Below are 22,562 nucleotides of genomic sequence, written 5' to 3'. Positions count from 1 at the left end.
GCTTTAAGATTTCCGGTAAAAAGTTCCAACGAATGCAATCTAGGGTACTTTCAGACTTAATTTTCATATGACAAAGTTAATTAGCAAAGTAAGTACATCGCCATTTTCTTTGTCTGACGCTCGTAATCCATTCATTTGCGACGTGGCGCATTTATTGCAGCACGATTGTAGCCGTTTTGCTGGGAAAGCAACTTATAATCATGTCTCTTTCTTGATTTACTCAGCGGCTATTGCGTAAAAAAGATACGTCACAGTCGTAATGATTAATAATGTAACGTGAAAAAGTCAATAGCCTACGACACCGGGAGTTCCCAGGCGGTCCCCCATCCAAGTACTATCCCGGCCCGACGATGCTTAACTTCCGTGATCGGACGAGAACAGGTGTGTTCATCGTGGTATGGTCGCAGACAAACATACGGGCAGATATCTACGATTTATTAGCACATTACATCGAAAATGGTTCAAATTTTAAAGATCATAATTCTTGACTGGGTGATCGGAAATAGTTTGTGTTTATGTGCATTTGAAAGCTCTTTTTAAGCGCTATCGATTCTTTACGACAATAATGCGCTTTAAGATTTCCGGTAAAAAGTTCCAACGAAGGCAATTTAGGGTACTTTCAGACTTAATTTTCATATGACAAAGTTAGTTAGCAAAGTAAGTACATCGCCATTTTCTTTGTCTGACGCTCGTAATCCATTCATTTGCGACGTGGCGCATTTATTGCAGCACGATTGTAGCCGTTTTGCTGGGAAAGCAACTTCTAATAATGTCTCTTTCTTGATTTACTCAGCGGCTATTGCGTAAAAAAGAGACGTCACAGTCGTAATGATTAATAATGTAACGTGAAAAAGTCAATAGCCTACGACACCGGGAGTTCCCAGGCGGTCCCCCATCCAAGTACTATTCCGGCCCAACGATGCTTAACTTCCGTGATCGGACGAGAACAGGTGTGTTCATCGTGGTATGGTCGTAGACAAACATACGGGCAGATATCTACGATTTATTAGCACATTACATCGAAAATGGTTCAAATTTTAAAGATCATAATTCTTGACTGGGTGATCGGAAATAGTTCGTGTTTATGTGCATTTGAAAGCTCTTTTTAAGCGCTATCCATTATTTACGACAACCATGCACTTTAAGATTTCCGGTAAAAAGTTCCAACGAAGGCAATTTAGGGTACTTTCAGACTTAATTTTCATATGACAAAGTTAGTTAGCAAAGTAAGTACATCGCCATTTACTTTGTCTGACGCTCGTAATCCATTCATTTGCGACGTGGCGAATTTATTGCAGCAAGATTGTAGCCCTTTTTAAGGGAAAGCAACTTCTAATCATGTCTCTTACTTGATTTACTCAGCGGTTATTGCGTAAAAAAGATACGTCACAGTCGTAATGATAAATAATGTAACGTGAAAAAGTCAATAGCCTACGACACCGGGAGTTCCCAGGCGGTCCCCAATCCAAGTACTATCCCGGCCCGACGATGCTTAACTTCCGTGATCGCATGAGAACAGGTGTGTTCACGTGGTATGGTCGTAGACAAACAAACGGGCAGATATCTACGATTTATTAGCACATTACATCGAAAATGGTTTAAACATTAAAGGTCATATTTCTTAACTGGATTATCCGAAATAGGTCGTATTTATGTGCATTTGAAAGCTCTTTTCAAGCGCTATCCATTATTTACGACAACCATGCGCTTTAAGATTTCCGGTAAAAAGTTCCAACGAAGGCAATCTGGGGTACTTTCAGACTTATTTTTCATATGACAAAGTTAATTAGCAAAGTAACTACATCGCCATTTTCTTTGTCTGACGCTCTTAATCCATTCATTTGCGACGTGGCGCATTTATTGCAGCAAGATTGTAGCCCTTTTTAAGGGAAAGTAACTTCTAATCATGTCTCTTACTTGATTTACTCAGCGGCTATTGCGTAAAAAAGATACGTCACAGCCGTAATGATAAATAATGTGACGTGAAAAAGTCAATAGCCTACGACACCGGGAGTTCCCAGGCGGTCCCCCATCCAAGTACTATCCCGGCCCGACGATGCTTAACTTCCGTGATCGGATGAGAACAGGTGTGTTCATCGTGGTATGGTCGTAGACAAACAAACGGGCAGATATCTACGATTTATTAGCACATTACATCGAAAATGGTTCAAATTTTAAAGATCATAATTCTTGACTGGGTGATCGGAAATAGTTCGTGTTTATGTGCATTTGAAAGCTCTTTTTAAGCGCTATCGATTCTTTACGACAATAATGCGCTTTAAGATTTCCGGTAAAAAGTTCCAACGAAGGCAATTTAGGGTACTTTCAGACTTAATTTTCATATGACAAAGTTAGTTAGCAAAGTAAGTACATCGCCATTTTCTTTGTCTGACGCTCGTAATCCATTCATTTGCGACGTGGCGCATTTATTGCAGCACGATTGTAGCCGTTTTGCTGGGAAAGCAACTTCTAATCATGTCTCTTTCTTGATTTACTCAGCGGCTATTGCGTAAAAAAGAGACGTCACAGTCGTAATGATTAATAATGTAACGTGAAAAAGTCAATAGCCTACGACACCGGGAGTTCCCAGGCGGTCCCCCATCCAAGTACTATCCCGGCCCGACGATGCTTAACTTCCGTGATCGGACGAGAACAGGTGTGTTCATCGTGGTATGGTCGCAGACAAACATACGGGCAGATATCTACGATTTATTAGCACATTACATCGAAAATGGTTCAAATTTTAAAGATCATAATTCTTGACTGGGTGATCGGAAATAGTTTGTGTTTATGTGCATTTGAAAGCTCTTTTTAAGCGCTATCGATTCTTTACGACAATAATGCGCTTTAAGATTTCCGGTAAAAAGTTCCAACGAAGGCAATTTAGGGTACTTTCAGACTTAATTTTCATATGACAAAGTTAGTTAGCAAAGTAAGTACATCGCCATTTTCTTTGTCTGACGCTCGTAATCCATTCATTTGCGACGTGGCGCATTTATTGCAGCACGATTGTAGCCGTTTTGCTGGGAAAGCAACTTCTAATCATGTCTCTTTCTTGATTTACGCAGCGGCTATTGCGTAAAAAAGAGACGTCACAGTCGTAATGATTAATAATGTAACGTGAAAAAGTCAATAGCCTACGACACCGGGAGTTCCCAGGCGGTCCCCCATCCAAGTACTATTCCGGCCCAACGATGCTTAACTTCCGTGATCGGACGAGAACAGGTGTGTTCATCGTGGTATGGTCGTAGACAAACATACGGGCAGATATCTACGATTTATTAGCACATTACATCGAAAATGGTTCAAATTTTAAAGATCGTAATTCTTGACTGGGTGATCGGAAATAGTTCGTGTTTATGTGCATTTGAAAGCTCTTTTTAAGCGCTATCCATTATTTACGACAACCATGCACTTTAAGATTTCCGGTAAAAAGTTCCAACGAAGGCAATTTAGGGTACTTTCAGACTTAATTTTCATATGACAAAGTTAGTTAGCAAAGTAAGTACATCGCCATTTACTTTGTCTGACGCTCGTAATCCATTCATTTGCGACGTGGCGAATTTATTGCAGCAAGATTGTAGCCCTTTTTAAGGGAAAGCAACTTCTAATCATGTCTCTTACTTGATTTACTCAGCGGTTATTGCGTAAAAAAGATACGTCACAGTCGTAATGATAAATAATGTAACGTGAAAAAGTCAATAGCCTACGACACCGGGAGTTCCCAGGCGGTCCCCAATCCAAGTACTATCCCGGCCCGACGATGCTTAACTTCCGTGATCGCATGAGAACAGGTGTGTTCATCGTGGTATGGTCGTAGACAAACAAACGGGCAGATATCTACGATTTATTAGCACATTACATCGAAAATGGTTTAAACATTAAAGGTCATATTTCTTAACTGGATTATCCGAAATAGGTCGTATTTATGTGCATTTGAAAGCTCTTTTCAAGCGCTATCCATTATTTACGACAACCATGCGCTTTAAGATTTCCGGTAAAAAGTTCCAACGAAGGCAATCTGGGGTACTTTCAGACTTATTTTTCATATGACAAAGTTAATTAGCAAAGTAACTACATCGCCATTTTCTTTGTCTGACGCTCTTAATCCATTCATTTGCGACGTGGCGCATTTATTGCAGCAAGATTGTAGTCCTTTTTAAGGGAAAGTAACTTCTAATCATGTCTCTTACTTGATTTACTCAGCGGCTATTGCGTAAAAAAGATACGTCACAGCCGTAATGATAAATAATGTGACGTGAAAAAGTCAATAGCCTACGACACCGGGAGTTCCCAGGCGGTCCCCCATCCAAGTACTATCCCGGCCCGACGATGCTTAACTTCCGTGATCGGATGAGAACAGGTGTGTTCATCGTGGTATGGTCGTAGACAAACAAACGGGCAGATATCTACGATTTATTAGCACATTACATCGAAAATGGTTCAAATTTTAAAGATCATAATTCTTGACTGGGTGATCGGAAATAGTTCGTGTTTATGTGCATTTGAAAGCTCTTTTTAAGCGCTATCGATTCTTTACGACAATAATGCGCTTTAAGATTTCCGGTAAAAAGTTCCAACGAAGGCAATTTAGGGTACTTTCAGACTTAATTTTCATATGACAAAGTTAGTTAGCAAAGTAAGTACATCGCCATTTTCTTTGTCTGACGCTCGTAATCCATTCATTTGCGACGTGGCGCATTTATTGCAGCACGATTGTAGCCGTTTTGCTGGGAAAGCAACTTCTAATCATGTCTCTTTCTTGATTTACTCAGCGGCTATTGCGTAACAAAGAGACGTCACAGTCGTAATGATTAATAATGTAACGTGAAAAAGTCAATAGCCTACGACACCGGGAGTTCCCAGGCGGTCCCCCATCCAAGTACTATCCCGGCCCGACGATGCTTAACTTCCGTGATCGGACGAGAACAGGTGTGTTCATCGTGGTATGGTCGTAGACAAACATACGGGCAGATATCTACGATTTATTAGCACATTACATCGAAAATGGTTCAAATTTTAAAGATCATAATTCTTGACTGGGTGATCGGAAATAGTTCGTGTTTATGTGCATTTGAAAGCTCTTTTTAAGCGCTATCCATTATTTACGACAACCATGCACTTTAAGATTTCCGGTAAAAAGTTCCAACGAAGGCAATTTAGGGTACTTTCAGACTTAATTTTCATATGACAAAGTTAGTTAGCAAAGTAAGTACATCGCCATTTACTTTGTCTGACGCTCGTAATCCATTCATTTGCGACGTGGCGAATTTATTGCAGCAAGATTGTAGCCCTTTTTAAGGGAAAGCAACTTCTAATCATGTCTCTTACTTGATTTACTCAGCGGTTATTGCGTAAAAAAGATACGTCACAGTCGTAATGATAAATAATGTAACGTGAAAAAGTCAATAGCCTACGACACCGGGAGTTCCCAGGCGGTCCCCAATCCAAGTACTATCCCGGCCCGACGATGCTTAACTTCCGTGATCGGACGAGAACAGGTGTGTTCATCGTGGTATGGTCGTAGACAAACATACGGGCAGATATCTACGATTTATTAGCACATTACATCGAAAATGGTTCAAATTTTAAAGATCATAATTCTTGACTGGGTGATCGGAAATAGTTCGTGTTTATGTGCATTTGAAAGCTCTTTTTAAGCGCTATCCATTATTTACGACAACCATGCACTTTAAGATTTCCGGTAAAAAGTTCCAACGAAGGCAATTTAGGGTACTTTCAGACTTAATTTTCATATGACAAAGTTAGTTAGCAAAGTAAGTACATCGCCATTTACTTTGTCTGACGCTCGTAATCCATTCATTTGCGACGTGGCGAATTTATTGCAGCAAGATTGTAGCCCTTTTTAAGGGAAAGCAACTTCTAATCATGTCTCTTACTTGATTTACTCAGCGGTTATTGCGTAAAAAAGATACGTCACAGTCGTAATGATAAATAATGTAACGTGAAAAAGTCAATAGCCTACGACACCGGGAGTTCCCAGGCGGTCCCCAATCCAAGTACTATCCCGGCCCGACGATGCTTAACTTCCCTGATCGCATGAGAACAGGTGTGTTCATCGTGGTATGGTCGTAGACAAACAAACGGGCAGATATCTACGATTTATTAGCACATTACATCGAAAATGGTTTAAACATTAAAGGTCATATTTCTTAACTGGATTATCCGAAATAGGTCGTATTTATGTGCATTTGAAAGCTCTTTTCAAGCGCTATCCATTATTTACGACAACCATGCGCTTTAAGATTTCCGGTAAAAAGTTCCAACGAAGGCAATCTGGGGTACTTTCAGACTTATTTTTCATATGACAAAGTTAATTAGCAAAGTAACTACATCGCCATTTTCTTTGTCTGACGCTCTTAATCCATTCATTTGCGACGTGGCGCATTTATTGCAGCAAGATTGTAGCCCTTTTTAAGGGAAAGTAACTTCTAATCATGTCTCTTACTTGATTTACTCAGCGGCTATTGCGTAAAAAAGATACGTCACAGCCGTAATGATAAATAATGTGACGTGAAAAAGTCAATAGCCTACGACACCGGGAGTTCCCAGGCGGTCCCCCATCCAAGTACTATCCCGGCCCGACGATGCTTAACTTCCGTGATCGGATGAGAACAGGTGTGTTCATCGTGGTATGGTCGTAGACAAACAAACGGGCAGATATCTACGATTTATTAGCACATTACATCGAAAATGGTTTAAACATTAAAGGTCATATTTCTTAACTGGATTATCCGAAATAGGTCGTATTTATGTGCATTTGAAAGCTCTTTTCAAGCGCTATCCATTATTTACGACAACCATGCGCTTTAAGATTTCCGGTAAAAAGTTCCAACGAAGGCAATCTGGGGTACTTTCAGACTTATTTTTCATATGACAAAGTTAATTAGCAAAGTAACTACATCGCCATTTTCTTTGTCTGACGCTCTTAATCCATTCATTTGCGACGTGGCGCATTTATTGCAGCAAGATTGTAGCCCTTTTTAAGGGAAAGTAACTTCTAATCATGTCTCTTACTTGATTTACTCAGCGGCTATTGCGTAAAAAAGATACGTCACAGCCGTAATGATAAATAATGTGACGTGAAAAAGTCAATAGCCTACGACACCGGGAGTTCCCAGGCGGTCCCCCATCCAAGTACTATCCCGGCCCGACGATGCTTAACTTCCGTGATCGGATGAGAACAGGTGTGTTCATCGTGGTATGGTCGTAGACAAACAAACGGGCAGATATCTACGATTTATTAGCACATTACATCGAAAATGGTTTAAATTTTAAAGGTCATATTTCTTGACTGGATTATCCGAAATAGGTCGTGTTTATGTGCATTTGAAAGCTCTTTTTAAGCGCTATCCACTAATTACGACAACCATGCGCTTTAAGATTTCCGGTAAAAAGTTCCAACGAAGGCAATCTAGGGTACTTTCAGTCTTAATTTTCATATGACAAAGTTAATTAGCAAAGTAACTACATTGCCATTTTCTTTGTCTGACGCTCTTAATCCATTCATTTGCGACGTGGCGCATTTATTGCAGCACGATTGTAGCCGTTTTGCTGGGAAAGCAACTTATAATCATGTCTCTTTCTTGATTTACTCAGCGGCTATTGCGTAAAAAAGATACGTCACAGTCGTAATGATTAATAATGTAACGTGAAAAAGTCAATAGCCTACGACACCGGGAGTTCCCAGGCGGTCCCCCATCCAAGTACTATCCCGGCCCGACGATGCTTAACTTCCGTGATCGGACGAGAACAGGTGTGTTCATCGTGGTATGGTCGCAGACAAACATACGGGCAGATATCTACGATTTATTAGCACATTACATCGAAAATGGTTCAAATTTTAAAGATCATAATTCTTGACTGGGTGATCGGAAATAGTTTGTGTTTATGTGCATTTGAAAGCTCTTTTTAAGCGCTATCGATTCTTTACGACAATAATGCGCTTTAAGATTTCCGGTAAAAAGTTCCAACGAAGGCAATTTAGGGTACTTTCAGACTTAATTTTCATATGACAAAGTTAGTTAGCAAAGTAAGTACATCGCCATTTTCTTTGTCTGACGCTCGTAATCCATTCATTTGCGACGTGGCGCATTTATTGCAGCACGATTGTAGCCGTTTTGCTGGGAAAGCAACTTCTAATCATGTCTCTTTCTTGATTTACTCAGCGGCTATTGCGTAAAAAAGAGACGTCTTAGTCGTAATGATTAATAATGTAACGTGAAAAAGTCAATAGCCTACGACACCGGGAGTTCCCAGGCGGTCCCCCATCCAAGTACTATCCCGGCCCGACGATGCTTAACTTCCGTGATCGGACGAGAACAGGTGTGTTCATCGTGGTATGGTCGTAGACAAACATACGGGCAGATATCTACGATTTATTAGCACATTACATCGAAAATGGTTCAAATTTTAAAGATCATAATTCTTGACTGGGTGATCGGAAATAGTTCGTGTTTATGTGCATTTGAAAGCTCTTTTTAAGCGCTATCCATTATTTACGACAACCATGCACTTTAAGATTTCCGGTAAAAAGTTCCAACGAAGGCAATTTAGGGTACTTTCAGACTTAATTTTCATATGACAAAGTTAGTTAGCAAAGTAAGTACATCGCCATTTACTTTGTCTGACGCTCGTAATCCATTCATTTGCGACGTGGCGAATTTATTGCAGCAAGATTGTAGCCCTTTTTAAGGGAAAGCAACTTCTAATCATGTCTCTTACTTGATTTACTCAGCGGTTATTGCGTAAAAAAGATACGTCACAGTCGTAATGATAAATAATGTAACGTGAAAAAGTCAATAGCCTACGACACCGGGAGTTCCCAGGCGGTCCCCAATCCAAGTACTATCCCGGCCCGACGATGCTTAACTTCCGTGATCGCATGAGAACAGGTGTGTTCATCGTGGTATGGTCGTAGACAAACAAACGGGCAGATATCTACGATTTATTAGCACATTACATCGAAAATGGTTTAAACATTAAAGGTCATATTTCTTAACTGGATTATCCGAAATAGGTCGTATTTATGTGCATTTGAAAGCTCTTTTCAAGCGCTATCCATTATTTACGACAACCATGCGCTTTAAGATTTCCGGTAAAAATTTCCAACGAAGGCAATCTGGGGTACTTTCAGACTTATTTTTCATATGACAAAGTTAATTAGCAAAGTAACTACATCGCCATTTTCTTTGTCTGACGCTCTTAATCCATTCATTTGCGACGTGGCGCATTTATTGCAGCAAGATTGTAGCCCTTTTTAAGGGAAAGTAACTTCTAATCATGTCTCTTACTTGATTTACTCAGCGGCTATTGCGTAAAAAAGATACGTCACAGCCGTAATGATAAATAATGTGACGTGAAAAAGTCAATAGCCTACGACACCGGGAGTTCCCAGGCGGTCCCCCATCCAAGTACTATCCCGGCCCGACGATGCTTAACTTCCGTGATCGGATGAGAACAGGTGTGTTCATCGTGGTATGGTCGTAGACAAACAAACGGGCAGATATCTACGATTTATTAGCACATTACATCGAAAATGGTTCAAATTTTAAAGATCATAATTCTTGACTGAGTGATCGGAAATAGTTCGTGTTTATGTGCATTTGAAAGCTCTTTTTAAGCGCTATCGATTCTTTACGACAATAATGCGCTTTAAGATTTCCGGTAAAAAGTTCCAACGAAGGCAATTTAGGGTACTTTCAGACTTAATTTTCATATGACAAAGTTAGTTAGCAAAGTAAGTACATCGCCATTTTCTTTGTCTGACGCTCGTAATCCATTCATTTGCGACGTGGCGCATATGAATTGCAGCACGATTGTAGCCGTTTTGCTGGGAAAGCAACTTCTAATCATGTCTCTTTCTTGATTTACTCAGCGGCTATTGCGTAAAAAAGAGACGTCACAGTCGTAATGATTAATAATGTAACGTGAAAAAGTCAATAGCCTACGACACCGGGAGTTCCCAGGCGGTCCCCCATCCAAGTACTATCCCGGCCCGACGATGCTTAACTTCCGTGATCGGACGAGAACAGGTGTGTTCATCGTGGTATGGTTGTAGACAAACATACGGGCAGATATCTACGATTTATTAGCACATTACATCGAAAATGGTTCAAATTTTAAAGATCATAATTCTTGACTGGGTGATCGGAAATAGTTCGTGTGTATGTGCATTTGAAAGTTCTTTTTAAGCGCTATCGATTCTTTACGACAATAATGCGCTTTAAGATTTCCGGTAAAAAGTTCCAACGAAGGCAATCTGGGGTACTTTCAGACTTTTTTTTCATATGACAAAGTTAATTAGCAAAGTAACTACATCGCCATTTTCTTTGTCTGACGCTCTTAATCCATTCATTTGCGACGTGGCGCATTTATTTCAGCAAGATTGTAGCCCTTTTTAAGGGAAAGTAACTTCTAATCATGTCTCTTACTTGATTTACTCAGCGGCTATTTCGTAAAAAAATGCGTCACAGTCGTAATGATAAATAATGTAACGTGAAAAAGTCAATAGCCTACGAAACCAGGAGTTTCTGGCGGTTCCCCCATCCAAGTACTATCCCGGCCCGACGATGCTTAACTTCCGTGATCGGACGAGAACAGGTGAGTTCATCGTGGTATGGTCGTAGACAAACAAACGCGCAGATATCTACGATTTATTAGCACATTACATCGAAAATGGTTAAAGCTTTAAAGATCATATTTCTTGACTGGTTTATCCGAAATAGTTCGTGTTTATGTGCATTTGAAAGCTCTTTTTAAGCGCTATCCATTATTTACGACATCCATGCGCTTTAAGATTTCCGGTAAAAAGTTCCAACGAATGCAATCTAGGGTACTTTCAGACTTAATTTTCATATGATAAAGTTAGTTAGCAAAGTAAGTACATCGCCATTTTCTTTGTCTGACGCTCGTAATCCATTCATTTGCGACGTGGCGCATTTATTGCAGCACGATTGTAGCCGTTTTGCTGGGAAAGCAACTTATAATCATGTCTCTTTCTTGATTTACTCAGCGGCTATTGCGTAAAAAAGATACGTCACAGTCGTAATGATTAATAATGTAACGTGAAAAAGTCAATAGCCTACGACACCGGGAGTTCCCAGGCGGTCCCCCATCCAAGTACTATCCCGGCCTGACGATGCTTAACTTCCGTGATCGGACGAGAACAGGTGTGTTCATCGTGGTATGGTCGCAGACAAACATACGGGCAGATATCTACGATTTATTAGCACATTACATCGAAAATGGTTCAAATTTTAAAGATCATAATTCTTGACTGGGTGATCGGAAATAGTTCGTGTTTATGTGCATTTGAAAGCTCTTTTTAAGCGCTATCGATTCTTTACGACAATAATGCGCTTTAAGATTTCCGGTAAAAAGTTCCAACGAAGGCAATTTAGGGTACTTTCAGACTTAATTTTCATATGACAAAGTTAGTTAGCAAAGTAAGTACATCGCCATTTTCTTTGTCTGACGCTCGTAATCCATTCATTTGCGACGTGGCGCATTTATTGCAGCACGATTGTAGCCGTTTTGCTGGGAAAGCAACTTCTAATCATGTCTCTTTCTTGATTTACTCAGCGGCTATTGCGTAAAAAAGAGACGTCACAGTCGTAATGATTAATAATGTAACGTGAAAAAGTCAATAGCCTACGACACCGGGAGTTCCCAGGCGGTACCCCATCCAAGTACTATCCCGGCCCGACGATGCTTAACTTCCGTGATCGGACGAGAACAGGTGTGTTCATCGTGGTATGGTCGTAGACAAACATACGGGCAGATATCTACGATTTATTAGCACATTACATCGAAAATGGTTCAAATTTTAAAGATCATAATTCTTGACTGGGTGATCGGAAATAGTTCGTATTTATGTGCATTTGAAAGCTCTTTTTAAGCGCTATCGATTCTTTACGACAATAATGCGCTTTAAGATTTCCGGTAAAAAGTTCCAACGAAGGCAATCTAGGGTACTTTCAGTCTTAATTTTCATATGACTTTTCTTTGTCTGACGCTCGTAATCCATTCATTTGCGACGTGGCGAATTTACTGCAGCACGATTGTAGCCGTTTTGAAGGGAAAGCAACTTCTAATCATGTCTCTTTCTTGATTTACTCAGTGGCTATTGCGTAAAAAAGATACGTCACAGTCGTAATTATAAATATTGTAACGTGAAAAAGTCAATAGCCTACGACACCGAGAGTTCCCAGGCGGTCCCCCATCCATTTACTATCCCAGCCCGACGATGCTTAACTTCCGTGATCGGACGAGAACAGGTGTGTTCATCGTGGTATGGTCGTAGACAAACAAACGGGCAGATATCTACGATTTATTAGCACATTCCATCGAAAATGGTTTAAACTTTAAAGGTCATATTTCTTGACTGGATTATCCGAAATAGGTCGTGTTTATGTGCATTTGAAAGCTCTTTTCAAGCGCTATCCATTATTTACGACAACCATGCGCTTTAAGATTTCCGGTAAAAAGTTCCAACGAAGGCAATCCAGGGTACTTTCAGTCTTAATTTTCATATGACAAAGTTAATTAGCAAAGTAACTACATCGCCATTTTCTTTGTCTGACGCTCTTAATCCATTCATTTGCGACGTGGCGCATTTATTGCAGCAAGATTGTAGCCCTTTTTAAGGGAAAGCAACTTCTAATCATGTCTCTTACTTGATTTACTCAGCGGCTATTTCGTAAAAAAGATACGTCAAAGTCGTAATGATAAATAATGTAACGTGAAAAAGTCAATAGCCTACGACACCGGGAGTTCCCAGGCGGTCCCCCATCCAAGTACTATCCCGGCCCGACGATGCTTAACTGCCGTGATCGGACGAGAACAGGTGTGTTCATCGTGGTATGGTCGTAGAACAAACAAGCAGATATCTACGATTCATTAGCACATTACATCGAAAATGGTTTAAACTTTAATAATCATATTTCTTCACTGGATTATCCGAAATAGGTCATGTTTATGTGCATTTGAAAGCTCTTTTTAAGCGCTATCCATTACTTACGACAACCATGCGCTTAAAGATTTCCGGTAAAAAGTTCCAACGAATGCAATCTAGGGTACTTTCAGACTTAATTTTCATATGACAAAGTTAGTTAGCAAAGTAAGTACATCGCCATTTTCTTAGTCTGACGCTAGTAATCCATTCATTTGCGACGTGGCGAATTTATTGCAGCACGATTGTAGCCGTTTTGAAGGGAAGGCAACTTCTAATCATGTCTCTTTCTTGATTTACTCAGCGGCTATTGCGTAAAAAAGATACGTCACAGTCGTAACGATAAATAATGTAACGTGAAAAAGTCAATAGCCTACGACACCGGGAGTTCCCAGGCGGTCCACCATCCAAGTACTATCCCGGCCCGACGATGCTTAACTTCCGTGATCGGACGAGAACAGGTGTGTTGATCGTGGTATGGTCGTAGACAAACATACGGGTAGATATCTACGATTTATTAGCACATTACATCGAAAATGGTTCAAATTTTAAAGAGCATAATTCTTGAATGGGTGATCGGAAATAGTTCGTGTTTATGTGCATTTGAAAGCTCTTTTTAAGCGCTATCAATTCTTTACGACAATAATGCGCTTTAAGATTTCCGGTAAAAAGTTCCAACGAAGGCAATTTAGGGTACTTTCAGACTTAATTTTCATATGACTTTTCTTTGTCTGACGCTCGTAATCCATTCATTTGCGACGTGGCGAATTTACTGCAGCACGATTGTAGCCGTTTTGAAGGGAAAGCAACTTCTAATCATGTCTCTTTCTTGATTTACTCAGTGGCTATTGCGTAAAAAAGATACGTCACAGTCGTAGTGATAAATATTGTAACGTGAAAAAGTCAATAGCCTACCACACCGGGAGTTCCCAGGCGGTTCCCCATCCATGTACTATCCCGGTCCGACGATGCTTAACTTCCGTGATCGGACGAGAACAGGTGTGTTCATCGTGGTATGGTCGTAGACAAACAAACGGGCAGATATCTACGATTTATTAGCACATTCCATCGAAAATGGTTTAAACTTTAAAGGTCATATTTCTTGACTGGATTATCCGAAATAGGTCGTGTTTATGTGCATTTGAAAGCTCTTTTCAAGCGCTATCCATTATTTACGACAACCATGCGCTTTAAGATTTCCGGTAAAAAGTTCCAACGAAGGCAATCTAGGGTACTTTCAGACTTAATTTTCATATGACAAAGTTAGTTAGCAAAGTAAGTACATCGCCATTTTCTTTGTCTGACGCTCGTAATCCATTCATTTGCGACGTGGCGAATTTATTGCAGCACGATTGTAGCCGTTTTGAAGGGAAGGCAACTTCTAATCTTGTCTCTTTCTTGATTTACTCAGCGGTTATTGCGTAAAAAAGATACGTCACAGTCGTAACGATAAATAATGTAACGTGAAAAAGTCAATAGCCTACGACACCGGGAGTTCCCAGGCGGTCCCCCATCCAAGTACTATCCCGGCCCGACGATGCTTAACTTCCGTGATCGCACGATAACAGGTGTGTTCATCGTGGTATGGTCGTAGACAAACATACGGGTAGATATCTACGATTTATTAGCACATTAAATCGAAAATGGTTCAAATTTTAAAGAGCATAATTCTTGACTGGGTGATCGGAAATAGTTCGTGTTTATGTGCATTTGAAAGCTCTTTTTAAGCGCTATCGATTCTTTACGACAATAATGCGCTTTAAGATTTCCGGTAAAAGGTTCCAACGAATGCAATCTAGGGTACTTTCAGACTTAATTTTCATATGACAAAGTTAGTTAGCAAAGTAAGTACATCGCCATTTTCTTTGTCTGACGCTCGTAATCCATTCATTTGCGACGTGGCGAATTTACTGCAGCACGATTGTAGCCGTTTTGCTGGGAAAGCAACTTCTAATCATGTCTCTTACTTGATTTACTCAGCGGCTATTTCGTAAAAAAGATACGTCACAGTCGTAATGATTAATAATGTAATGTGAAAAAGTCAATAGCCTACGACACCGGGAGTTCCCAGGCGGTCCCCCATCCAAGTACTATCCCGGCCCGACGATGCTTAACTTCCGTGATCGGACGAGAACAGGTGTGTTCATCGTGGTATGGTCGCAGACAAACATACGGGCAGATATCTACGATTTATTAGCACATTACATCAAAAATGGTTCAAATTTTAAAGATCATAATTCTTGACTGGGTGATCGGAAATAGTTCGTGTTTATGTGCATTTGAAAGCTCTTTTTAAGCGCTATCGATTCTTTACGACAATAATGCGCTTTAAGATTTCCGGTAAAAAGTTCCAACGAAGGCAATTTAGGGTACTTTCAAACTTAATTTTCATATGACAAAGTTAGTTAGCAAAGTAAGTACATCGCCATTTTCTTTGTCTGACGCTCGTAATCCATTCATTTGCGACGTGGCGCATTTATTGCAGCACGATTGTAGCCGTTTTGCTGGGAAAGCAACTTCTAATCATGTCTCTTTCTTCATTTACTCAGCGGCTATTGCGTAAAAAAGAGACGTCACAGTCGTAATGATTAATAATGTAACGTGAAAAAGTCAATAGCCTACGACACCGGGAGTTCCCAGGCGGTCCCCCATCCAAGTACTATCCCGGCCCGACGATGCTTAACTTCCGTGATCGGACGAGAACAGGTGTGTTCATCGTGGTATGGTCGTAGACAAACATACGGGCAGATATCTACGATTTATTAGCACATTACATCGAAAATGGTTCAAATTTTAAAGATCATAATTCTTGACTGGGTGATCGGAAATAGTTCGTGTTTATGTGCATTTGAAAGCTCTTTTTAAGCGCTATCGATTCTTTACGACAATAATGCGCTTTAAGATTTCCGGTAAAAAGTTCCAACGAAGGCAAACTAGGGTACTTTCAGTCTTAATTTTCATATGACAAAGTTAATTAGCAAAGTAAGTACATCGCCATTTTCTTTGTCTGACGCTCGTAATCCATTCATTTGCGACGTGGCGCATTTATTGCTGCACGATTGTAGCTGTTTTGCTGGGAAAGCAACTTCTAATCATGTCTCTTTCTTGATTTACTCAGCGGCTATTGCGTAAAAAAGATACGTCACAGTCGTAATGATTAATAATGTAACGTGAAAAAGTCAATAGCCTACGACACCGGGAGTTCCCAGGCGGTCCCCCATCCAAGTACTATCCAGGCCCGATGCTTAACTTCCGTGATCGGACGAGAACAGGTGTGTTCATCGTGGTATGGTCGTAGACAAACATACGGGCAGATATCTACGATTTATTAGCACATTACATCGAAAATGGTTCAAATTTTAAAGATCATAATTCTTGACTGGGTGATCGGAAATAGTTCGTGTTTATGTGCATTTGAAAGCTCTTTTTAAGCGCTATCGATTCTTTACGACAATAATGCGCTTTAAGATTTCCGGTAAAAAGTTCCAACGAAGGCAATCTAGGGTACTTTCAGTCTTAATTTTCATATGAAAAAGTTAATTAGCAAAGTAACTACATCGCCATTTTCTTTGTCTGACGCTCTTAATCCATTCATTTGCGACGTGGCGCATTTATTGCAGCAAGATTGTAGCCCTTTTTAAGGGAAAGCAACTTCTAATCATGTCTCTTACTTGATTTACTCAGCGGCTATTGCGTAAAAAAGATACGTCACAGTCGTAATGATAAATAATGTAACATGAAAAAGTCAATAGCCTACGACACCGGGAGTTTCCAGGCGGTCCCCCATCCAAGTACTATCCCGGCCCGACGATGCTTAACTTCCGTGATCGGACGAGAACAGGTGTGTTCATCGTGGTATGGTCGTAGACAAACAAACGGGCAGATATCTACGATTTATTAGCACAATACATCGAAAATGGTTTAAACTTTAAGGGTCATATTTCTTGACTGGATTATCCGAAATAGGTCATGTTTATGTGCATTTGAAAGCTCTTTTTAAGCGCTATCCATCATTTACGACAACCATGCGCTTTAAGATTTCCGGTAAAAAGTTCCAACGTATGCAATCTAGGCTACTTTCAGACTTAATTTTCATATTACAAAGTTAGTTAGCAAAGTAAGTACATCGCCATTTTCTTTGTCTGACGCTCGTAATCCATTAATTTGCGACGTGGCGCATTTATTGCAGCACGATTGTAGCCGTTTTGCTGGGAAAGCAACTTCTAATCATGTCTCTTTCTTGATTTACTCAGCGGCTATTGCGTAAAAAAGATACGTCACAGTCGTAATGATAAATAATGTAACGTGAAAAAGTCAATAGCCTACGACACCGGGAGTTCCCAGGCGGTCCCCCATCCAAGTACTATCCCGGCCCGACGATGATTAACTTCCGTGATCGGACGAGAAAAGGTGTGTTTATCGTGGTATGGTCGTAGACAAACATACGGGCAGATATCTACGATTTATTAGCACATTACATCGAAAATGGTTCAAATTTTAAAGATCATAATTCTTGACTGGGTGATCGGAAATAGTTCGTGTTTATGTGCATTTGAAAGCTCTTTTTAAGCGCTATCGATTCTTTACGACAATAATGCGCTTTAAGATTTCCGGTAAAAAGTTCCAACGAAGGCAATCTAGGGTACTTTCAGTCTTAATTTTCATATGAAAAAGTTAATTAGCAAAGTAACTACATCGCCATTTTCTTTGTCTGACGCTCTTAATCCATTCATTTGCGACGTGGCGCATTTATTGCAGCAAGATTGTAGCCCTTTTTAAGGGAAAGCAACTTCTAATCATGTCTCTTACTTGATTTACTCAGCGGCTATTGCGTAAAAAAGATACGTCACAGTCGTAATGATAAATAATGTAACATGAAAAAGTCAATAGCCTACGACACCGGGAGTTTCCAGGCGGTCCCCCATCCAAGTACTATCCCGGCCCGACGATGCTTAACTTCCGTGATCGGACGAGAACAGGTGTGTTCATCGTGGTATGGTCGTAGACAAACAAACGGGCAGATATCTACGATTTATTAGCACAATACATCGAAAATGGTTTAAACTTTAAGGGTCATATTTCTTGACTGGATTATCCGAAATAGGTCATGTTTATGTGCATTTGAAAGCTCTTTTTAAGCGCTATCCATCATTTACGACAACCATGCGCTTTAAGATTTCCGGTAAAAAGTTCCAACGTATGCAATCTAGGCTACTTTCAGACTTAATTTTCATATTACAAAGTTAGTTAGCAAAGTAAGTACATCGCCATTTTCTTTGTCTGACGCTCGTAATCCATTAATTTGCGACGTGGCGCATTTATTGCAGCACGATTGTAGCCGTTTTGCTGGGAAAGCAACTTCTAATCATGTCTCTTTCTTGATTTACTCAGCGGCTATTGCGTAAAAAAGATACGTCACAGTCGTAATGATAAATAATGTAACGTGAAAAAGTCAATAGCCTACGACACCGGGAGTTCCCAGGCGGTCCCCCATCCAAGTACTATCCCGGCCCGACGATGATTAACTTCCGTGATCGGACGAGAAAAGGTGTGTTTATCGTGGTATGGTCGTAGACAAACATACGGGTAGATATCTACGATTTATTAGCACATTACATCGAAAATGGTTCAAATTTTAAAGAGCATAATTCTTGACTGGGTGATCGGAAATAGTTCGTGTTTATGTACATTTGAAAGCTCTTTTTAAGCGCTATCGATTCTTTACGACAATAATGCGCTTTAAGATTTCCGGTAAAAAGTTCCAACGAAGGCAATTTAGGGTACTTTCAGACTTAATTTTCATATGACTTTTCTTTGTCTGACGCTCGTAATCCATTCATTTGCGACGTGGCGAATTTACTGCAGCACGATTGTAGCCGTTTTGAAGGGAAAGCAACTTCTAATCATGTCTCTTTCTTGATTTACTCAGTGGCTATTGCGTAAAAAAGATACGTCACAGTCGTAATGATAAATATTGTAACGTGAAAAAGTCAATAGCCTACGACACCGGGAGTTCCCAGTCGGTCCCCCATCCATTTACTATCCCAGCCCGACGATGCTTAACTTCCGTGATCGGACGAGAACAGGTGTGTTCATCGTGGTATGGTCGTAGACAAACAAACGGGCAGATATCTACGATTTATTAGCACATTCCATCGAAAATGGTTTAAACTTTAAAGGTCATATTTCTTGACTGGATTATCCGAAATAGGTCGTGTTTATGTGCATTTGAAAGCTCTTTTCAAGCGCTATCCATTATTTACGACAACCATGCGCTTTAAGATTTCCGGTAAAAAGTTCCAACGAAGGCAATCCAGGGTACTTTCAGTCTTAATTTTCATATGACAAAGTTAATTAGCAAAGTAACTACATCGCCATTTTCTTTGTCTGACGCTCTTAATCCATTCATTTGCGACGTGGCGCATTTATTGCAGCAAGATTGTAGCCCTTTTTAAGGGTAAGCAACTTCTAATCATGTCTCTTACTTGATTTACTCAGCGGCTATTGCGTAAAAAAGATACGTCAAAGTCGTAATGATAAATAATGTAACGTGAAAAAGTCAATAGCCTACGACACCGGGAGTTCCCAGGCGGTCCCCCATCCAAGTACTATCCCGGCCCGACGATGCTTAACTGCCGTGATCGGACGAGAACAGGTGTGTTCATCGTGGTATGGTCGTAGAACAAACAAGCAGATATCTACGATTCACTAGCACATTACATCGAAAATGGTTTAAACTTTAATGATCATATTTCTTCACTGGATTATCCGAAATAGGTCATGTTTATGTGCATTTGAAAGCTCTTTTTAAGCGCTATCCATTACTTACGACAACCATGCGCTTTAAGATTTCCGGTAAAAAGTTCCAACGAATGCAATCTAGGGTACTTTCAGACTTAATTTTCATATGACAAAGTTAGTTAGCAAAGTAAGTACATCGCCATTTTCTTTGTCTGACGCTCGTAATCCATTCATTTGCGACGTGGCGAATTTATTGCAGCACGATTGTAGCCGTTTTGAAGGGAAGGCAACTTCTAATCATGTCTCTTTCTTGATTTACTCAGCGGCTATTGCGTAAAAAAGATACGTCACAGTCGTAATGATAAATAATGTAACGTGAAAAAGTCAATAGCCTACGACACCGGGAGTTCCCAGTCGGTCCCCCATCCATTTACTATCCCAGCCCGACGATGCTTAACTTCCGTGATCGGACGAGAACAGGTGTGTTCATCGTGGTATGGTCGTAGACAAACAAACGGGCAGATATCTACGATTTATTAGCACATTCCATCGAAAATGGTTTAAACTTTAAAGGTCATATTTCTTGACTGGATTATCCGAAATAGGTCATGTTTATGTGCATTTGAAAGCTCTTTTCAAGCGCTATCCATTACTTACGACAACCATGCGCTTTAAGATTTCCGGTAAAAAGTTCCAACGAATGCAATCTAGGGTACTTTCAGACTTAATTTTCATATGACAAAGTTAGTTAGCAAAGTAAGTACATCGCCATTTTCTTTGTCTGACGCTCGTAATCCATTCATTTGCGACGTGGCGAATTTATTGCAGCACGATTGTAGCCGTTTTGAAGGGAAGGCAACTTCTAATCATGTCTCTTTCTTGATTTACTCAGCGGCTATTGCGTAAAAAAGATACGTCACAGTCGTAATGATAAATAATGTAACGTGAAAAAGTCAATAGCCTACGACACCGGGAGTTCCCAGTCGGTCCCCCATCCATTTACTATCCCAGCCCGACGATGCTTAACTTCCGTGATCGGACGAGAACAGGTGTGTTCATCGTGGTATGGTCGTAGACAAACAAACGGGCAGATATCTACGATTTATTAGCACATTCCATCGAAAATGGTTTAAACTTTAAAGGTCATATTTCTTGACTGGATTATCCGAAATAGGTCGTGTTTATGTGCATTTGAAAGCTCTTTTCAAGCGCTATCCATTATTTACGACAACCATGCGCTTTAAGATTTCCGGTAAAAAGTTCCAACGAAGGCAATCCAGGGTACTTTCAGTCTTAATTTTCATATGACAAAGTTAATTAGCAAAGTAACTACATCGCCATTTTCTTTGTCTGACGCTCTTAATCCATTCATTTGCGACGTGGCGCATTTATTGCAGCAAGATTGTAGCCCTTTTTAAGGGTAAGCAACTTCTAATCATGTCTCTTACTTGATTTACTCAGCGGCTATTGCGTAAAAAAGATACGTCAAAGTCGTAATGATAAATAATGTAACGTGAAAAAGTCAATAGCCTACGACACCGGGAGTTCCCAGGCGGTCCCCCATCCAAGTACTATCCCGGCCCGACGATGCTTAACTGCCGTGATCGGACGAGAACAGGTGTGTTCATCGTGGTATGGTCGTAGAACAAACAAGCAGATATCTACGATTCATTAGCACATTACATCGAAAATGGTTTAAACTTTAATGATCATATTTCTTCACTGGATTATCCGAAATAGGTCATGTTTATGTGCATTTGAAAGCTCTTTTTAAGCGCTATCCATTACTTACGACAACCATGCGCTTTAAGATTTCCGGTAAAAAGTTCCAACGAATGCAATCTAGGGTACTTTCAGACTTAATTTTCATATGACAAAGTTAGTTAGCAAAGTAAGTACATCGCCATTTTCTTTGTCTGACGCTCGTAATCCATTCATTTGCGACGTGGCGAATTTATTGCAGCACGATTGTAGCCGTTTTGAAGGGAAGGCAACTTCTAATCATGTCTCTTTCTTGATTTACTCAGCGGCTATTGCGTAAAAAAGATACGTCACAGTCGTAATGATAAATAATGTAACGTGAAAAAGTCAATAGCCTACGACACCGGGAGTTCCCAGGCGGTCCCCCATCCAAGTACTATCCCGGCCCGACGATGCTTAACTTCCGTGATCGGACGAGAAAAGGTGTGTTTATCGTGGTATGGTCGTAGACAAACATACGGGTAGATATCTACGATTTATTAGCACATTACATCGAAAATGGTTCAAATTTTAAAGAGCATGATTCTTGACTGGGTGATCGGAAATAGTTCGTGTTTATGTGCATTTGAAAGCTCTTTTTAAGCGCTATCGATTCTTTACGACAATAATGCGCTTTAAGATTTCCGGTAAAAAGTTCCAACGAAGGCAATTTAGGGTACTTTCAGACTTAATTTTCATATGACTTTTCTTTGTCTGACGCTCGTAATCCATTCATTTGCGACGTGGCGAATTTACTGCAGCACGATTGTAGCCGTTTTGAAGGGAAAGCAACTTCTAATCATGTCTCTTTCTTGATTTACTCAGTGGCTATTGCGTAAAAAAGATACGTCACAGTCGTAATGATAAATATTGTAACGTGAAAAAGTCAATAGCCTACGACACCGGGAGTTCCCAGGCGGTCCCCCATCCATTTACTATCCCAGCCCGACGATGCTTAACTTCCGTGATCGGACGAGAACAGGTGTGTTCATCGTGGTATGTTCGTAGACAAACAAACGGGCAGATATCTACGATTTATTAGCACATTCCATCGAAAATGGTTTAAACTTTCAAGGTCATATTTCTTGACTGGATTATCCGAAATAGG

At 40.3% G+C, this 22,562-nt stretch overlaps 37 non-coding genes and 3 pseudogenes across 37 annotated transcripts; all 40 read right to left on the bottom strand.

Moving 5' to 3' along the window:
• Positions 1–290: 290 nt before the first annotated feature.
• On the bottom strand, positions 291–409 carry LOC130615718 (5S ribosomal RNA). The gene has a single exon (XR_008976806.1). It is a non-coding gene; the product is annotated as a 5S ribosomal RNA (ribosomal RNA).
• Positions 410–859: 450 nt separating this feature from the next.
• LOC130619242 (5S ribosomal RNA) lies at positions 860–978 on the bottom strand. Its single transcript, XR_008979983.1, has one exon. It is a non-coding gene; the product is annotated as a 5S ribosomal RNA (ribosomal RNA).
• A 450-nt stretch (positions 979–1,428) lies between these two features.
• LOC130618546 (5S ribosomal RNA) lies at positions 1,429–1,546 on the bottom strand (annotated as a pseudogene).
• Positions 1,547–1,996: 450 nt separating this feature from the next.
• On the bottom strand, positions 1,997–2,115 carry LOC130615296 (5S ribosomal RNA). Its single transcript, XR_008976386.1, has one exon. It is a non-coding gene; the product is annotated as a 5S ribosomal RNA (ribosomal RNA).
• A 450-nt stretch (positions 2,116–2,565) lies between these two features.
• On the bottom strand, positions 2,566–2,684 carry LOC130615717 (5S ribosomal RNA). The gene has a single exon (XR_008976805.1). It is a non-coding gene; the product is annotated as a 5S ribosomal RNA (ribosomal RNA).
• A 450-nt stretch (positions 2,685–3,134) lies between these two features.
• LOC130619229 (5S ribosomal RNA) lies at positions 3,135–3,253 on the bottom strand. Its single transcript, XR_008979971.1, has one exon. It is a non-coding gene; the product is annotated as a 5S ribosomal RNA (ribosomal RNA).
• Positions 3,254–3,703: 450 nt separating this feature from the next.
• LOC130617247 (5S ribosomal RNA) lies at positions 3,704–3,822 on the bottom strand. The gene has a single exon (XR_008978325.1). It is a non-coding gene; the product is annotated as a 5S ribosomal RNA (ribosomal RNA).
• A 450-nt stretch (positions 3,823–4,272) lies between these two features.
• On the bottom strand, positions 4,273–4,391 carry LOC130615284 (5S ribosomal RNA). Its single transcript, XR_008976373.1, has one exon. It is a non-coding gene; the product is annotated as a 5S ribosomal RNA (ribosomal RNA).
• A 450-nt stretch (positions 4,392–4,841) lies between these two features.
• On the bottom strand, positions 4,842–4,960 carry LOC130619501 (5S ribosomal RNA). The gene has a single exon (XR_008980241.1). It is a non-coding gene; the product is annotated as a 5S ribosomal RNA (ribosomal RNA).
• A 450-nt stretch (positions 4,961–5,410) lies between these two features.
• Positions 5,411–5,529, bottom strand: LOC130616871 (5S ribosomal RNA). Its single transcript, XR_008977951.1, has one exon. It is a non-coding gene; the product is annotated as a 5S ribosomal RNA (ribosomal RNA).
• A 450-nt stretch (positions 5,530–5,979) lies between these two features.
• Positions 5,980–6,098, bottom strand: LOC130618344 (5S ribosomal RNA). The gene has a single exon (XR_008979417.1). It is a non-coding gene; the product is annotated as a 5S ribosomal RNA (ribosomal RNA).
• Positions 6,099–6,548: 450 nt separating this feature from the next.
• Positions 6,549–6,667, bottom strand: LOC130615272 (5S ribosomal RNA). Its single transcript, XR_008976361.1, has one exon. It is a non-coding gene; the product is annotated as a 5S ribosomal RNA (ribosomal RNA).
• Positions 6,668–7,117: 450 nt separating this feature from the next.
• LOC130615260 (5S ribosomal RNA) lies at positions 7,118–7,236 on the bottom strand. Its single transcript, XR_008976349.1, has one exon. It is a non-coding gene; the product is annotated as a 5S ribosomal RNA (ribosomal RNA).
• Positions 7,237–7,686: 450 nt separating this feature from the next.
• On the bottom strand, positions 7,687–7,805 carry LOC130615716 (5S ribosomal RNA). The gene has a single exon (XR_008976804.1). It is a non-coding gene; the product is annotated as a 5S ribosomal RNA (ribosomal RNA).
• Positions 7,806–8,255: 450 nt separating this feature from the next.
• On the bottom strand, positions 8,256–8,374 carry LOC130619488 (5S ribosomal RNA). Its single transcript, XR_008980227.1, has one exon. It is a non-coding gene; the product is annotated as a 5S ribosomal RNA (ribosomal RNA).
• A 450-nt stretch (positions 8,375–8,824) lies between these two features.
• Positions 8,825–8,943, bottom strand: LOC130617246 (5S ribosomal RNA). Its single transcript, XR_008978324.1, has one exon. It is a non-coding gene; the product is annotated as a 5S ribosomal RNA (ribosomal RNA).
• A 450-nt stretch (positions 8,944–9,393) lies between these two features.
• LOC130615248 (5S ribosomal RNA) lies at positions 9,394–9,512 on the bottom strand. The gene has a single exon (XR_008976337.1). It is a non-coding gene; the product is annotated as a 5S ribosomal RNA (ribosomal RNA).
• Positions 9,513–9,964: 452 nt separating this feature from the next.
• On the bottom strand, positions 9,965–10,083 carry LOC130616395 (5S ribosomal RNA). The gene has a single exon (XR_008977478.1). It is a non-coding gene; the product is annotated as a 5S ribosomal RNA (ribosomal RNA).
• A 449-nt stretch (positions 10,084–10,532) lies between these two features.
• Positions 10,533–10,651, bottom strand: LOC130618682 (5S ribosomal RNA; annotated as a pseudogene).
• A 450-nt stretch (positions 10,652–11,101) lies between these two features.
• On the bottom strand, positions 11,102–11,220 carry LOC130616918 (5S ribosomal RNA). Its single transcript, XR_008977997.1, has one exon. It is a non-coding gene; the product is annotated as a 5S ribosomal RNA (ribosomal RNA).
• A 450-nt stretch (positions 11,221–11,670) lies between these two features.
• On the bottom strand, positions 11,671–11,789 carry LOC130615841 (5S ribosomal RNA). Its single transcript, XR_008976928.1, has one exon. It is a non-coding gene; the product is annotated as a 5S ribosomal RNA (ribosomal RNA).
• A 419-nt stretch (positions 11,790–12,208) lies between these two features.
• On the bottom strand, positions 12,209–12,327 carry LOC130618274 (5S ribosomal RNA). The gene has a single exon (XR_008979348.1). It is a non-coding gene; the product is annotated as a 5S ribosomal RNA (ribosomal RNA).
• Positions 12,328–12,777: 450 nt separating this feature from the next.
• LOC130616364 (5S ribosomal RNA) lies at positions 12,778–12,896 on the bottom strand. The gene has a single exon (XR_008977447.1). It is a non-coding gene; the product is annotated as a 5S ribosomal RNA (ribosomal RNA).
• A 447-nt stretch (positions 12,897–13,343) lies between these two features.
• Positions 13,344–13,462, bottom strand: LOC130617123 (5S ribosomal RNA). The gene has a single exon (XR_008978201.1). It is a non-coding gene; the product is annotated as a 5S ribosomal RNA (ribosomal RNA).
• A 419-nt stretch (positions 13,463–13,881) lies between these two features.
• On the bottom strand, positions 13,882–14,000 carry LOC130618151 (5S ribosomal RNA). The gene has a single exon (XR_008979226.1). It is a non-coding gene; the product is annotated as a 5S ribosomal RNA (ribosomal RNA).
• Positions 14,001–14,450: 450 nt separating this feature from the next.
• LOC130617648 (5S ribosomal RNA) lies at positions 14,451–14,569 on the bottom strand. The gene has a single exon (XR_008978724.1). It is a non-coding gene; the product is annotated as a 5S ribosomal RNA (ribosomal RNA).
• Positions 14,570–15,019: 450 nt separating this feature from the next.
• Positions 15,020–15,138, bottom strand: LOC130615715 (5S ribosomal RNA). The gene has a single exon (XR_008976802.1). It is a non-coding gene; the product is annotated as a 5S ribosomal RNA (ribosomal RNA).
• A 450-nt stretch (positions 15,139–15,588) lies between these two features.
• LOC130619476 (5S ribosomal RNA) lies at positions 15,589–15,707 on the bottom strand. The gene has a single exon (XR_008980215.1). It is a non-coding gene; the product is annotated as a 5S ribosomal RNA (ribosomal RNA).
• Positions 15,708–16,157: 450 nt separating this feature from the next.
• LOC130618211 (5S ribosomal RNA) lies at positions 16,158–16,273 on the bottom strand. Its single transcript, XR_008979285.1, has one exon. It is a non-coding gene; the product is annotated as a 5S ribosomal RNA (ribosomal RNA).
• Positions 16,274–16,723: 450 nt separating this feature from the next.
• On the bottom strand, positions 16,724–16,842 carry LOC130616274 (5S ribosomal RNA). Its single transcript, XR_008977357.1, has one exon. It is a non-coding gene; the product is annotated as a 5S ribosomal RNA (ribosomal RNA).
• Positions 16,843–17,292: 450 nt separating this feature from the next.
• Positions 17,293–17,411, bottom strand: LOC130618220 (5S ribosomal RNA). Its single transcript, XR_008979295.1, has one exon. It is a non-coding gene; the product is annotated as a 5S ribosomal RNA (ribosomal RNA).
• A 450-nt stretch (positions 17,412–17,861) lies between these two features.
• On the bottom strand, positions 17,862–17,980 carry LOC130616273 (5S ribosomal RNA). Its single transcript, XR_008977356.1, has one exon. It is a non-coding gene; the product is annotated as a 5S ribosomal RNA (ribosomal RNA).
• A 450-nt stretch (positions 17,981–18,430) lies between these two features.
• On the bottom strand, positions 18,431–18,549 carry LOC130618218 (5S ribosomal RNA). The gene has a single exon (XR_008979293.1). It is a non-coding gene; the product is annotated as a 5S ribosomal RNA (ribosomal RNA).
• Positions 18,550–18,968: 419 nt separating this feature from the next.
• On the bottom strand, positions 18,969–19,087 carry LOC130618225 (5S ribosomal RNA). The gene has a single exon (XR_008979299.1). It is a non-coding gene; the product is annotated as a 5S ribosomal RNA (ribosomal RNA).
• Positions 19,088–19,537: 450 nt separating this feature from the next.
• On the bottom strand, positions 19,538–19,656 carry LOC130616363 (5S ribosomal RNA). The gene has a single exon (XR_008977446.1). It is a non-coding gene; the product is annotated as a 5S ribosomal RNA (ribosomal RNA).
• A 447-nt stretch (positions 19,657–20,103) lies between these two features.
• On the bottom strand, positions 20,104–20,222 carry LOC130618224 (5S ribosomal RNA). The gene has a single exon (XR_008979298.1). It is a non-coding gene; the product is annotated as a 5S ribosomal RNA (ribosomal RNA).
• A 450-nt stretch (positions 20,223–20,672) lies between these two features.
• Positions 20,673–20,791, bottom strand: LOC130618223 (5S ribosomal RNA). Its single transcript, XR_008979297.1, has one exon. It is a non-coding gene; the product is annotated as a 5S ribosomal RNA (ribosomal RNA).
• Positions 20,792–21,241: 450 nt separating this feature from the next.
• LOC130616362 (5S ribosomal RNA) lies at positions 21,242–21,360 on the bottom strand. The gene has a single exon (XR_008977445.1). It is a non-coding gene; the product is annotated as a 5S ribosomal RNA (ribosomal RNA).
• A 447-nt stretch (positions 21,361–21,807) lies between these two features.
• On the bottom strand, positions 21,808–21,926 carry LOC130617797 (5S ribosomal RNA). The gene has a single exon (XR_008978874.1). It is a non-coding gene; the product is annotated as a 5S ribosomal RNA (ribosomal RNA).
• A 419-nt stretch (positions 21,927–22,345) lies between these two features.
• On the bottom strand, positions 22,346–22,464 carry LOC130618389 (5S ribosomal RNA; annotated as a pseudogene).
• Between the last annotated feature and the right edge of the window lie 98 nt (positions 22,465–22,562).

Source organism: Hydractinia symbiolongicarpus, chromosome 11, assembly GCF_029227915.1.
Source record: "Hydractinia symbiolongicarpus strain clone_291-10 chromosome 11, HSymV2.1, whole genome shotgun sequence".
Taxonomy (NCBI): Eukaryota; Metazoa; Cnidaria; class Hydrozoa; order Anthoathecata; family Hydractiniidae; genus Hydractinia; species Hydractinia symbiolongicarpus.
This window is presented reverse-complemented; position numbering and strand designations above follow the sequence as displayed.